This window comes from Malania oleifera, chromosome 11 (assembly GCF_029873635.1).
Source record: "Malania oleifera isolate guangnan ecotype guangnan chromosome 11, ASM2987363v1, whole genome shotgun sequence".
Lineage (NCBI taxonomy): Eukaryota > Viridiplantae > Streptophyta > Magnoliopsida > Santalales > Ximeniaceae > Malania > Malania oleifera.
In genome coordinates, this window is record NC_080427.1 from 67,149,942 (window position 1) to 67,162,604 (window position 12,663).

Consider the following 12,663-nt stretch of genomic DNA (forward strand, 5'->3'; position numbering starts at 1 on the left):
ATAATAATAATAATAATAACTAGAAAACTTCCCTGGATGGCTATATGTCATGATTTAACCCCTCATGACAGGGTTGTGCGGCCCGTGGGCGGGACTTATCACTGGCTAGCCTACGAGGATAAATCACTGTTCTACAAAATTTTGATCGGCCTCCTCAACCCATATCTAATGGGGAGCCTATCCACTTCATAGTCACGATCGACTGCTATAATCCACATACTATCTGAGTTATGTGGTTGCACTCTGAACTGTAAATAGTTACGATACCGTGCTCTGTAAACTGTATCTGTAATGGTCCATCAGGGTCTAATACTATATAATACGTTTCTATATACAATTATCTGTTTTACCATGATTCTGTAATAACGGTATTAACCATGACGCTGTAATAAACTGTAACTATATTAACTGTATTTCTGAAATTAACTGTAAATCTGTATGTCATGGTACTGTAAAACTGTATAATCATGGTATACTGTAAAGCATATTCCCTGACTGTATATTCTGTAAAACATAATCCTGAAAATACTGTAAAACATGTTTCTGTATAAATACTATAAAACATGATTTTGTACTATATCCATATTCTTATGCCACACGGTAATTTAAAACATGTTAAACATAACTGATAAACTGTATAAATTCCTGCTCTGAATAATAACCTGGTAAAAACATATAATTTATGATGAAATCATACTAAAGTTGCTTAGCATAGCATATTTCCCTTACCTGTTTCCTGCGAAAATCTCCTATTGTGACGGGTCCTACTCCCGCAGAATTTCCCACTCAACACCCTAAAAACCATAAATTCTAGAATAAAATATCATTATTTCTATGTCTACTACATTTTCTACAATTGTTGGAAAGCCTAATTTTGAGTAAAAGACCTTACCCTGAATTTGGAATGAAATTTAACTCAGCCCAACCGACGATTCACTCTGGCAGACTTGGAGAGAACTTCTCTATGAGGGTCGTGGTAGCCTCTGATCGTCGATCTAGTGACTAACGGGGCCAAAATTGAGGAGAGAAGAGGGAGGAACCGTAGAAGAGAGAGAGAGAGGGTTTTTCTGCTGAAAATTTCTGCGAAAAATTTGAGTTTAACTTTATTTATACCATGGGCTTCGTTGACGAGCAATGTCATCTTGTCGACGAGGTCAAGAAGGAGGTTCGTCAATGAATGCTATCTCCTCGTTGACAAAATTCAAAACTTGGAAAAAGAGCCTCTTGATATCTTCTTGTCGACAAGACGAGCCTATGTCGACGAGATCCTTATGTACCCTTGTCGACGAACCCCCTGTGTTCGTCGATGAGGACCTGAAATTTTTTTTTGGGTCATTACACTTGGGCTCCATTCTAAAAATACGATAGGAATCTATTAGGACTCCTAATCAAGTAAAGTTAACGCAATTATTTACAACTAATCATGTTAACTACTATCTCACAAGTCTAGGTCTGTTCTATCACACCGACACGAAAGTCGTCAATGGTTTACCGTGATTTTACTGAAATCGTCATTCTAGGAAAAACATAGGACACCGCCAACAAGTCCCTGTCTAGCAACACAACAACCATCGACCTACTCTACCTATTTCCTACATCCTATACTCTGGTATGTACACATAGCTACGCCTAACCAAGTCTACAAGACCTAACAACCTGGTTAGCTCTGATACCAAGCTATCACGCCCCGAACCCTGTAATGGGACCTGGGGATGAATTAGTAACCTAACCTATCCCTGTATCATATAAAACAACAATGATACACCATAATGAAAGAGGGTCCGACCCCATGGGGTTCCCGTACACCCTATACACATTCACATATATGACAAATAGGTAGCGGAAAATGTTCTTTCTATACATATACTGTACCATACCAAAGTCTATACAAAAAGAGTTTGAGCTCCATAATACAACACATAAACCCAGGTGCCAGTCAAAACCCCAAAATGACAACCCTGTAGTAACCGGGAAAAAAAATATATATATAATAATAATAAAATAATAAAATAAAATTAATTAATTAAATTAACAAGTAAAATGTATAGTATGATAAGGAACAAATATATATATATATATATATATATATATATATATATATAAAGTATAAAAGCTTCTTCAAGAAGCTACACTTTAATAAATGTTTACTATTATATATATATATATATATATATATATATATATATATAAAATAACACAAGCTTCTTAAAGAAGCTTTGAGTTCATTCTCTCTCTCACTCTCTCTCTTCTCTCTCACTCTCTCTCTCTTCGATTCCGGGTTAGTTTTATGCCGAATCGACAAACCGAAGCCACCACGACGCTCCTGGCGAAGTTCTCTACAAGTCTGCCGGAGTGGATCGTCAGGAAAACGAAGTTGGATTTCATCCCAAATCCAAGGTAAGGCTTTATATTCAATATTTGGATTTTTGGCAGTTGAAGAAAATGATATACGCGTAAAAATACTGAACTTTAATACTAAAAATTTTCAGTTCCAGGGTATTGATTGGGAACGTTGGGAATCATCCCTAAGTTGAGGTAAGACTTTTTAAGTCGAATTTGACTTAGTGGTAGTTATAGAAAATGTTGTACGTACGAAAATACTAAACTTTAATTCTGCGAGTTTTCATTTTCAGGATATTGAGTTGAAAACCTTGTGAGTACGGGGAAGATTTTCTTAGGGGCTTTTCAGGAATCAGGTAAGGGAATAAACTAAGCTAGTTTCATTTTGAGAAAATGTATGTATATATATGTAGCATTTGGTTTCAGGAAAAAATAAATATATTTATATATATGATTTATATTTGGAAAATATTGTTTAAATGATGATATGTTGAATACGTAGAAAATTTGTTTAGTGTGGCATGAGTATAAAAATGTTGTGAAATACTATTTTTTTTGGGAATGGAGACGATATGGATTTCTATGATGGAAAACCGGCGTACGGGCCAAGATATTTTTATATGTATATGTGATTTGCCGGCATATGGGCCGTGCTATGTGGATGAGATTTGCCGGCGTACGGGCCGTGTTATGTGGTTTGCCAGCGTACGGGCTGTGCTATGTGATTTGCCGGCGTACGGGCCGTGCTATGTTAAAATGTGCAATACCGGCGTACGGGCCGATGATTTTCATGATACACGTATATATGTGAAATGATATGATTGAAGTGAAAATAAATTATATGAGATATTTATGTATCACGGTTTTAGTATATGTATATGATATCAGAACTTGGTTGGCTTGGTCTAGGCTAGCACTTGCACGGTACCGTTGCTATGTGTCCATGGTCCTCGTGACCATGATATCTGTGTTAACGCCGCTGTACGGAGTGGTGTGAGATTGGATGGTCGATGTGGTTATTTTCAAGAAGTGTGCTGTTATCGCCCCTAGTGTACGGACCAATCTGGGTAGACCCATTGGACCTACAGACTACTATTTGACTTGGCAGTGGTCGGCCAACCATTGTCAGGCCCCGCCTTCGGGCCACACAACCCAGTCATGTGGGGGTAATACATTACAACAGCCAGCTAACCTACTAGGATTGTTTTATATTATTATTAGTGTATGAGATGAGATATGTTTATGAAAATGCAGTATATTCTACTATGTGTTGATATGCATATGTTTTCCCATATTTGATAAACAGTATTGAATATGTTATGTATGGTATATGTAGAACACAGAATACTCATGTTGCCACACACTGGTATTAGTTTAATTTCCCTTACTGAGAGGTGTCTCACCCCTAAATCTTATACATTTTTCAGGAGCCCCTAATAGGAGAGCGGGAAAAGCCCCGCTGATCTAGATCAGTTGTTTGCCCTCTTTGGAAGGGTAAGTTTTTGGTAGGGACAGTTAGGTTTTGTGGGGATTGTCCCTAGATTTCATTTTTGAGATGTATATACTGTGAGATAGTAATTGTAGTGACTCTGGTATGTGTTATGTATATTATGATAAGATGTATATGATTTTATACTTTCTGCTGCGTAGGCTTCTGCAGTATGTTTTGTTATATCCCTGGTGCCCACAGGCCCAGGTGGATTGTGACCTGCTGAGTTGGAATGTATGATGTGATGATAATTTATTTATAAAAAAAAAAATATATGTGAAAAAGGAGCAGGTCGTTACAACCCGATAAGGTCTTAGTACTTACACACGTACTTCCCGCAGTACACCAACCACTATGCTCCCAACACAAGGATACTAGTTCCGGTTACTCGAAGGACCTGAAAAACATGTACGTACGATAGGGGTGAGACACATCTCAGTAAGGAAGATCCAGTTTATTCGATATGTGGCATATGAGTGTTATCATGACATAAAACTAAGGTATGAATTGCTTGATACTCGTGTTTGCAGTCTAAATGGTATTTTTTGAATTATACACTGATTAAAGGTTTTTGACGAAACGAACGTGACATGTGATATGAATTGGAACATATTGAACTGTTATATTTGTGAATGGATTGTTAAAATTGAAATTCCATTATGTTATTTGGAAATGTAGAAAAACAAGTGTTGGTTAATCACCGAGCTTTAAAATGTAAAAATGATTGGACCGAGAGCGTTTGTGCCGGTTAACACCACTGACTGATAAAAAAGAAAAATGCATAAAAGATTGCATGATTACGATTGTGAAAATACTAGAGCTGCAAAAGTTGTTATGTTTTACTGTAAATTATATATATGACTTATTGGGACCACAACTTGTTACTAAAGGAGTTGAAAGATACTCCAGAGGAGTTGAAAGATACTTCGAAGGAGTTGAAAGATACTCTAGTTTATTAGAGGCTTTAAATAGCCAGAGGCGTGGTTCCGTTGCTAGTAAGGTATAGTGCAACCACACATGTGAATCAATGTGGGTATCAAGATAGTCGGCTTGTAGGAGTGAATGGGGCCACTGGTGAAATAATGGACCAGGTGGGGCAGTCAGACTATATATGTGATACTTGACAGTGTTTGCACGAACAGGGCTTTTTCAGAGTTATCAGTGCACAACCCATTCCATGAGATAATTAGGCATATTACGGAAGTTTCAAAGCTGGTCATTGTCCTAAATTTTCATATACATGATTTAAAAACTAAAATGGGTAAAGTCACAAGGTTGAATACCGTGTGGAGGGAACCTTATAGCGTATGAGCCTATACCCTACCCTATCCTTGGGGATTCTCGCTTGTAATGATGTCGTATTATGTTTATATATCTCTGATAGTACTGTACTGTGTATGTTATACTGTGCAACTATTTTTAACTGGAATAAACTCATGTAGTCACGTGCTGTTGTAATATCTTCCACCTTACTAAGAAGTGTCTCACCCCAATCTTACAACCTTTGTTTCAGGTCCTACAGGACGTCGGTCCTAGTTCTCCTAGAGGGACTTTGGCGCGTATAGTGTTGTTAGTAGACGTAAGTTTTTTTTTTTTTGTTTTTTTTTGTATTAGTACTGGGTAGTTAGCTAGGTAGAATGCAAGTGAGAGTAATATGTTTATGTTGTAAACATGGATCCTTTATACTGAGGAATGTAGATATAACTCTAGTATATGTCTAATAGAACCCCGAATGATAATGTTTATATTTTTCGCTGTGCATAAATACAAATATGTATAAGTTACACCCGTTTGTCCTTGTTTAGGGCGGGTTGTTTATGTATGTTTATCAAATACAGGTATTATGTATGTGTAGTAGCACTCTAGGTTCATATAACGGTTTCGGGCATTACAGCATGGTATCAAAGCAATTACCCAGCCGGAAGTGTGATGAGATTCACAACGCTTGGGTTTGGAAATGTGGGTTCGTAACGAGGACGTTGCGTTCTGTAAGTGAGGGAGAATGTGATACCCCGTGGAAGAAATTCTTAAAAAGGATTAGATGTTACTACCCATATCAACAAGGTGCACCTTTCTTTTCGGGAGCCTTCCCATAAGAACTCCACTGTTAAGAATGCTTGACTCGGAGTAATCTTGGGATGGGTGACCTTTTGGGAAGTTTTCTTAGGAAGTGTGTGAGTGAGGACAAAACACACCGAAAAGGTCATATGTTGGTCTATAGGGCTAGTCATTAGTCCGATAAGGCCCGCCCCCCTATTGTTTGGTCCAGGTGGAGGAGGAGAGATGCAGTGCTCCCTAGCAGACCCAGGTTAGGGCGTTACATGAGATCTTTTCTCCAGTGGTCCAACATACTTCTATCAGAGTTGTGTTGGGGTTGGTAGCTCATTATGATCTTCATTTGGAACAAATGGATATGAAGATGTCGTTTCTTCATGGTGACTTGGAGGAACAAATCTATATGGTACATCCGGAGGGATTCATTGAACCGAGAAAGGAAAATTTAGTTTGCAGATTGAAGAAATCTCTTTATGGGCTGAAATAGTCTCCAAGGCAATGGTATAAACGGTTTGATTCCTACATGATCAAACTTGGCTACAAATGATGTGAGTATTGAAATTAGGATAGCTTCCCAAGAGGGGGGTGAATTGGGAATTTAAAAACTTTCTTTTTAATTCCTTTTAAGAATACTTAACTTCTTTTATTGTTTAACCAATTTTTTTATTTGTTTGTTTAATTTGTCAAATATACAATAACTTGGTTTCTTTTATACAATCAACAACACAGGCACTTAAACAACTAAATAACCAAACAACCTTTCAATCAACCACACTATCAAAACTAATCAAACACAATTTCAAAGCAAACAACCAAACCAAAATTAAGATATACAGTAGTAAGAAATTAGGACGGTTGTTTATTTATGTATGCCTTATAAATATGAATCAAGCCCTGTAGTTGATTGATATGTTTGTTAAAATAAATTTGCTTCTTTTATATGATTTACAACCACACATCCACACTCTTCCCAAAATTCAAAATTCAAGTAAACTATTAGTTAATTTTCTTTGGGTGTTTTAACCAAGTAACGTACTCCCGTATGGTTTCCGCAAAGTATGATTTAACCAACGTACTCCCTTTCGGTTTCCGCAACCCAAATAAAAAATAAACTTTAAGTTTGTTTGATTTCTAAATATACGTAGTGTAGATTTGAAATTTAAACCATCCACGCAATATAAATATGCTGAAAATAAAGAGTAAGGGAAAGAGAGAGTGAGACACAGGATTTTACGAGGTTTGGCTTCAACACAACCTACGTCCTCACATTTGGAAAAACCACCAAAAGATTCACTAAATCTGTTCCTTTACCGGGTGGAACAATACCTTTACACACTCCTTCAGAAGGCTATAGCAGCACCTCTCTAAGCGATAATCCCTCGCCTAGCCAACGATCCAGAAAACCTGAAATTGTCACAATCTACAAGAATATAATATAAATTCTGTGCACAAAAAGTACTCTCAAAATTTAGAGCAGGTTGTACAAATTGAGATGTAAATTATACTTCAAAAAAACAAAGCAAATTAGAATATATGAAGCTCTAAAGTTTTTAGAAGTCACCAATGGTTCGTTTAAAAGAGAAATGGAATTGCAAACCAGAACCGAGATTTGAACCAAAATTGTAGAATTCCTCTCCAGCAAAAGATGTGAGCAAAGAAGAATTTCAGGAGAATTTCAGCACAAGATGAATTTCATTCTCTCTTTTCTTGTGTTTTCTCTTTCTTGTTTTTTTCATTACCCAAAGATGTATTTATAGGCTTTTTCAAAGAATAATGTCCTCATTAAATTAAGTAGCATTAAATTATTGAAATAATTTTGAAATTCAAAATTTTTCAAAAAAATAATTTTCTCATTTAATTAGGTAGTAATAAATTATTGAATTAATTTTGAAATTTAAAATTTTTCAATAGAACAATTTCCTCATTTAATTAGGTAGCATTAAATTATTGAATTAACTTTGAAATTCAAAATTTTTCCAAAGAACAATTTCCTCATTTAATTAAATTATTGAACTAATTTTGAAATTCAAACTTTTTCCAAAGAACAATTTCCTCATTTAATTAAATTGTTGAATTAAACTCTTCTTTGCTTAATTAATCTTGGAATATTAACTTGTTTAACCTTAAAAAATGTGTTCCAAGACTTAAACTAAAGTCTCTAAGTCTCTTTGCCTAATGAGCTTCAAAATAAAAAAGAAGAAAAAACATATTTTAAACTCTTTTAACAAGGTGTTTCTTAGTTTCTTTTGACTTATGAGAGCTTCACATATTTAACTAGCATTTGGCTTTGAAGTACTTACAACAGTTCTTCTAATTATGGTCTTCTTAAATTCTTCAGCCTCCTTTAGCCTTTTGAGATTCACTTTTGACTCTAGGTTTGCTTGCCCTTAAACTTCTTCATTTGTCATTCATTGTCTTCAACATTCTGAGAAGCTTTTACTAGATTAACATTGAGCTTCAACCTATCAACCTTGAGAATTCTTTTACATAAAACACATTACTTAATATCATATGTTAAAGCATCCTTCATTTTGTTATCATCAAAACAGGATTGAAAAGCCTAGTTAGGTCAACAAGTATGATTGTTGCGTATATGTGAATAAACTTGATGATGGATCACTTATTTTCTTGTTATTGTATGTCGATGATATGTTGATAGTTGTAAAGGATTTAACTGAGGTAAATTAGTTAAAGGACCTGTTGTATAAGGAATTTGACATGAAGGATCTTGGTTCAGCCAAGAAAATACTTGGGATGGACGTTCACCAAGACAGGACTGTAAGAAGATTATGGCTATCTCAGGGCGGTTATGTGCAGAAGGTGTTGAAGAGGTTTAGCATGGCTGATGCAAGACCGATGAGTATACCTCTAGCGAATCATTTTAAGTTGTCTACTGCAGATTGCCTAAGTTCGGATGAGGAAATCCAGGACATGTCAAAGGTCCCCTATGCTAGTACTGTGGGGAGTTTAATGTATGTCATGGTATGTACGAGACCATATTTAGCTTATGCAGTGAGCGTCTTGAGCAAGTTCCTCTCTAATCCACCAAGGCAGCATTGGGAAGTTGTAAAATGGATACTCAGATACTTGCGAGGTACATCGGGATATGGCATCATGTTCGGCAAGCAACAAAGTTGTCCTTCAATTTTGGGTTTTGTTAATGCTGATTATGTTGGAGACATGGATGACAGAAGGTCTACAATGAGATATGTGTTTGCCCTTGTAGGAGAATCGGTATGTTGGAGATCCATGGTACAGTCTCTGGTAGTATTGTCCACGACTGAGGCGGAATATATGGCAGTTGCTGAAACTGTAAAGGAAGCCTTATGGCTTACTGGTTTAGTCAAAAAGCTGGGATTATACCCAGATGGTGTGGTGCTGCATTGTGATAGTCAGAGTGCCATTTACTTGGCAAAGAATTAGATATACCATGTTAGGACCAAGCACATTGATGTGATGTTCCACAGGATTCAAGAATTGATTGCTTCAGGTGAACTTGTGTTGGAGAAAGTTCACACGTCTGAAAATGCAGTGGATATTATGATGAAATCAGTTACTTCTAAAAAGTTCAAGCATTGCTTGGACTTACTCCATGTCTCCAAGTGATAGAAGGGAGACATACCTAACCAAGCATTTTTCAAGTCCAAGATGGAGCAATTCATGTTTTTCGGGAGTCTCCTAAGGGTCGTATAATCGCTAAGGTTGAGATTGTTATTTGTGGCTCTTATACTTATGTTTTAATAAGCAATGAAGGAAAAAGGAAAAACATGAAGGGGTAGCACAACAGGCCTTGTCGACGAAGGCCCTGTGTTCATTGACGAGGGGACAGTAGAGGTTCATCGACAAAGGTTCTGAAGTTCATCGACGAATAATTATCGAGAGTAGGAAATTTCAGACTTCTGCTATTATAGTGATCCTAAAAAAAAAAATTATTCTTAAAAATTTTTAAAATTAAAAATTTTAAAATATATATAAATTAATTAAATTATTGTTATTAATTAAATAATATAATATTATAATAATATAATATTATAATAAAATATATTATATATATAATGTTAAGCTATCCTAAAGGATCTTGATCCTTTAGGAAGCCTTCCCTTTCTTTTCTTTTTTTCATTCTGTGAATAGAGAGCAATGCTCCTTCATCTCCTCCGTCCCTCTCTCCCACTCTCCTCAATCTCGTTTCCGATATTTGGCCAATCAAAAATCCAGAAATACCGTTGGGCTATGTTTGCCGCCACTGACACTTCTACTAGAGCGGATCTGTCGTGGGAGCGGCGTAAGCATATCTCCTGGGGTAGGGCCAATTTTCAAACTTACCTTAATTTCTTTTGAACTATAAGCCCAATTAACGAACGGAAATTGTCAGGAGATTCTTTACAATCTAGTCGAAGTGGGGTTTCGAATTAGAGCTCCGAGATACCAATCCTAAATCGGAGGTAAGTTTAATAATTTAGGCTTTATTAGGCTATTTAGGGTATTCAAAGCCTAGGGGAATTTTAGGGAAAGTTGCTCAAGGGATTGTGATGAGTAATGTAGTGAAGTTTAAATTTCAGGGTTTCAGGGATTTTGAACGCCATGGGGTGTAGACTAGGGTGTTAACAGGCTTTTCAGGAATCAGGTAAGGGAATTAAGTTAAGTCAATAATTTTATGAAATTTGAATCAATTTAATTGTTATGTTTATATAAATATATATTTATTTATTTATTTATTCATTTGGGAATTTAAAGGTTTTGAAAACCAACCATTCGAAATGGATTTTACAAACTTAGGATATATGGTATAATATTTTTGAATAAAATGAATGGTGGAAAGCTTGTTTGTTTTTATGGATATATTAAAATGTAGAAAATCATGTAGCAGATGATTTAATTTGTATGAATTATTGTATATCTGGATTTGGGATTTTGAAATACTGAATTGTTTGAGAAATACTGAAAATATTTGTGAAAATACTAGAACTATTTATAAAATGTAGAAGTTTGAACTAACAGTCAATGGCTAGGTATTGTTTGATTGGCCAAGGGCCAAGATTATTATTTGACGGCCGAGGGCCGAGTTTTAATTGATGGCTATATGTTGGATTATATTTTGTGGCTAAAGGCCAGGCTTTTGGAATAATATGAAATATATGTGAATTAACGTGTTAAATGGTGATTTCTATTATCTAAATTGCATGATATGCTTTAGGAACCCTAGGGGCCAGTGTATTGTGAGCACGGTATCGTTGCTAGTTATTTTTTATGTGGCTGTGTGCGCCCACACTTGTGCTGAGAGGTGTAGGGTGGCCTTGTCCGATTTGCCAACGTGAGGAGAATGTACCCCCCTGGGTGAGGGCAATTGGACTAGTAGTTGGAGCTGTAGATACCCGTGGAGTATGTTAGCGGAGAGTACATATGACTATTGTGGGTGGATCCCCCAGGATAATAGTCCAGCCTTCGGGTCGCACAACCCGTGCCATGGGGGAAATAAATGGCGTGTTTGTCATAGGGAATGTCTTATATGCATATCTATTAATTTTTGTGAATACGAATAATTAATAAGATAATTTTAAGGGCTTACTGAAAAAGGCGAGTGCCATAGTAGCAACAGTGGTATTAGAGCAGAGGGAAGCTACTTGTATGGGCGGGTAATCTTCTCTATCCTTGGCTAATTGTGTGTGTTAGTGTAAAATAAGAATGTTTTCATAAATGTGTTTATCTACTTAGTGAACTAGTTATTTTTTGTACATTAAATGCATGCCGGTCACACACTGACATTAATTTAGTCTTTCCTTTACTGAGTTGTGCCTCTCCCCTACTTTACAAACTATCTTTTCAAGAAATCCTAGAGATCAGGTCTAGTAGGCTAGAGGAGCTGGGCTAGAGAGGTAAATTTATGTAGGTAGTGTGTATGGACAGAGAGTTTATTTTTGTGGAATTTTATGGGTTGTAATTATGTGAAAATGGATATATTTGTGTATAAAGATAGTTAGAACTCTTATAATGTAATTTGAAGATTTTATATTTTATTTTCGCTGCGTATATGTGTTTTATATTTGATGAATAAGGTATTGGATACACTAACGTCACTAAAGTAGCACTCCGGGCCCACGTGATGGGTTGGGGTCGTTACAGGTATCGTCGGTGAAAGTCTTGTATTCGTCAACGAAGGTTGTTCTTGGTCTCGTTGACGAAGCCATGTGTTTGTTGACGAGAGGCACCTAGACTACGGCAGTTTGTTTAGAAATTTGAATTTTTAAACGTTGGGTGGTTGGGCAAGCAGGGGGAAACCTCCGAAGGACCTCTATATATGTCATCTGGTCATATTTTGAGAGAGTTTGTGATCATTTGAGAAGCGTATTGTGTACATTTTGATTTCCATAATGAAATTTGTGTGTCAATTCTTCCATGGATGTAGGCTTTGCTGAACCACATAAATCTTCGTGTTGATCTTGTTTTGGTTGTGTGTTACTTACATTTACTTGTTGTTTATTACGCTGTGCATCTTCATTATTCGATCCATATCACAATAAAATTGATTTTTTTAAAATAAAATGAATGCAAAAATTCAAATAGAACTAATTAAAACATAAAAAAGAGCAACTAAGAATCAAACTACAATGATTGACATCTTTTAGTTTTAAATTTTCAAATTTATATAGTATTATTTTTTATAAAAATTAATATAATTTTATATTATTTGTACCAATCTATATAAATACAAATTTAAAATATCAATTTTAAGTTTTCAAGGGATCACAAATAAGTCTTATAAAAAATATATACAGGGCTAA